The sequence below is a fragment of the Globicephala melas genome, chromosome 7 (genome assembly GCF_963455315.2).
Source record: "Globicephala melas chromosome 7, mGloMel1.2, whole genome shotgun sequence".
Lineage (NCBI taxonomy): Eukaryota > Metazoa > Chordata > Mammalia > Artiodactyla > Delphinidae > Globicephala > Globicephala melas.
The window spans coordinates 12577793-12581186 of NC_083320.1; the positions used below are offsets into that span (position 1 = coordinate 12577793).

The 3394-nt window shown below is 33.9% G+C and overlaps 1 pseudogene; it reads right to left on the reverse strand.

The window, feature by feature from the left end:
• Window positions 1–2521: 2521 nt before the first annotated feature.
• LOC115852621 (small ribosomal subunit protein eS4-like) lies at window positions 2522–3168 on the reverse strand (annotated as a pseudogene).
• Between the last annotated feature and the right edge of the window lie 226 nt (window positions 3169–3394).

Here is a 3394-nt window from a genome sequence, read left to right on the forward strand (position 1 = left end):
GTTAAACTCTTTCTCCTTCCCAAATCCCTGGCAACCACTGATATTTTTGTTGTTTCTACAGTTTTATATTTTCCAGAATGTCATATAAATGGAGTCATACAGTAAACAGTCTTTTCAGACTGATTTCTTTAGCTTAGCAATATGCTTTAAGATTCATCCATATTTTTGTGTGGCTTGATACCTCACTTCTTTTTATTGTGAATAATATTCCACTGTATGATATATCACAGTTTGTTTATCCATTCACTTATTGAAAGGCATTTTGAATAAAAGAGCTATAAATATTTGTGTGTAGGATTTTGTATGTGCATAAGTTTTTAAATCAGTTGGGTAAATATGTACGATCACAATTGCTGTATCATATGGTGAAACTGTCAAACTCTCTGCCAAGGTGACTGTGCTATTTTACATTCTACCAGAAATGAATGAAAGTTCCTGTTGCTCTGCAACCTTGCAAGTAAGTTTTATTGTCAAGTTTTGGATTTAAGCCATTCCAAAACTTGTATCTCATTGTTTTTAATTTGCATTTCCCTAATGACAAATGATATTGAGCATTTTTTTTTCATATGCTTCTAATCTGTGTATCTTCTTTAGTGAAGTGTCTGTTCAGATATTTTGCTCATTTTGCCCATTTTTTAGATTGGGTTATGTGTTTTCTTACTGTTGAGTTTAAGGGTTCTTTATATATTTTGGTTACAAGTCCTTGTTCAAGTATATATTTTGCTAAAATTTTTTCCTAGGTTGTGCTACTTATCTTCTCATTCTCATAACAGTGTTTTTCACAGATGTGAAATTTTAATTTAATTTAATAAATTTCATAAAATACAAATTATTAATTATTTTTATTTCACGGATGCTTATGTTGTGTTGTATGTAACAACTCATCACCAAACACAGGGACATCTAGATTTTATCTTATGTTTTCTTCTAAAAATTATAGTTTTTACATTTATGTCTGTGATCCATTTTCAGTTAATTTTTCTATAATGTGCAAGAGCTGTGTCTGAGTTCTTTTTGTTCTTTCCTTTTATCTTTTTTTTGACATATGGACCTGTAATAGTTCCAGCACAAGTTGATGAAAATACTACACTTTCTTCATTGAATTGCCTTTGCACCTTTGTCAAAAATGATTTGAATATCTTTGTTGGGTTTTAAGTGTCTACTGTTTTACCAATACCACTTTATTATTTTTATAATATGTCTTTAAAGTGAGTAGTGTAACTTCTCCAACTTTGTTCTTCTTTTTCAATACTGTGTTTGTTATTCCAAGTCATTTGCTCTTCCATATAATTTTCAGAATCAGTGTGTTGATATCTACAAAATAGCTTGCAGGGATTTTGATTGAACTTGCAATTATTTTATAGATCAGGGGGGAAAATTGACATCTTAATAATTGAGCCTTCCAATTCATGAACATGGAATATTTCTCTATTTATAGACAGTCCTTTATTATTGCTCTCATCAGTGTTTTGTAGTTTTCTGAAAATATATCACACCCAAGTTTTGACAGATTTATTCCTAAGTATTTCATTTTTGGCATTATTGTAAATGGTATTTTTAAAATTTTAAATTTCTTTTGTTCAATGCTTGTATACAGGAAAGCAATGGGCTTTTGTATAGTGTCCTTTATCCTGAAACTTTGCTATACCCACTTATTAACTCAATGAGTATCTTTGTAGATTCTTTGAGGTTTTCTACATGTACAATTTTGTTCTTGATGAATAAAGGCAGTTTTATTTCTTCCTTTCAAATCAGTATATATTTTTAGCCCAGGGCTTCCAGTATGATACATGAACACACATACAACTGATGATGTCAATGTGATAAAGGTAATGATCTATCCCTAAAGGTGAGAACTTAAAAGTTATTATCTGTGGCAACATGGTGGATTGCTTCACAAACATATCATTAGTGCCCTTAAGGGAAAATGGTAGTGTCCTAAGGCTATTCAACACCATAGGATAAATGATATATGTGTATCAGAGCATGAACATTGTCCAAAGTCATGTAGAAATAACAACAAAAAATGAATATTCCATAGAGCTGAATACAAAAATCTATATAGTTTTTAAAGATAGAACACAAGACCTAGGGATTTTGCATTTACAAGAATCTGCTTACATTCAGCCTCCAAGACCTCCTGAGAATGTTCCTTTGTGTAGCTCAGAATATTTGTATTTAACAAGATTATCTTATGAAGTTTAAGGCTTTGAAAGCTCAATGAAATTTAGAATCAGTTTGCCATCAGAAAAAAATTAAATTCACTATATAGATGATAGATAGACAACAGGAGTTGCCAATGAGTCATTGAATATATTCATTTCTTCTCTCTCTCTCTCTCTCTCTCTCTCTCTCCCTCTCTCTCTCTCTCTCTCTCTCTCTGTCATTTGCAACTGGGTCACTGAGACTGATAAAAGAGTCACTTTGAACAACAGCCAGATGTTACTCTAATTGGACATACTTTAAAAAATATATCATGCTGTATTGTCGTTAATTAAGTACAAAGACTCTACCAATCATGCTACCTCAAGCTCTGCTTGGCCATCAGTCTCTTTTCTCTCTCTTTGGCAAGAGAAAAGGTGAATACCTTTTCCTTGGGGAAGAGAAATCCATGGTTTGTTGCCTTTGCCAATAAGAAAAACGTTGGAGAGCTGGGTGACAAAGCTACTGCCATTGGCATCTTTGACATGAACCACATCAAAAGAACCAGGATGTCACACTAATTCTTCCCAAGTTAGCACCTCCAGTCACTTTACACAGTGTCAAACTTGATGAAATCAGTAATCTTGCCAGTCTCCAAATCAATCTGAATGATGTCATTCATCTTGCCGAGGGGATCAGGGTAGCAGATGGTGTGAACATCATGAGTCACCAGATGTGCGATTCCTTTTGTGCCCATAAAGTTCTTTCTCACGTTGTACAACTTGTACTTGGCCTATCCTCAGGTGCAATATGATGAACAGCAAAGTAAACCTTGGTGTCATAGATCAGACCAGAATTCTCTCCAGTCTTGTCAATATTGATGACATCCATAAATCCAGCAACTGTATGGTGTATCATTTCAGACCTTGTCATCAATCTTAATGGACTGCTGCATGAGATCTTCTTTAGTTCAATTCCTGTCAGCGTATACTTCGTATGCTCCTTAGGAAACTGATAAGGAGACATTCTCTGTTTGTGGGAACCAGTAAATGGATGAGGAGAAAACACACTGGTCAGTTAACAGCTTCTAGTCTACTGGAGCTGATACATGCTTCAGATGCTTGGAACTGCAAGCCACAGCTGCGGTAGGCACAAAAAGAGACTTACTTGTTTGTTTTTCGATAAAAGGACAGCTTTAGCTCTCTTTATTTGCTGGGTGATCAAATTGACTTAAAAATCTTAACAGTTTAAG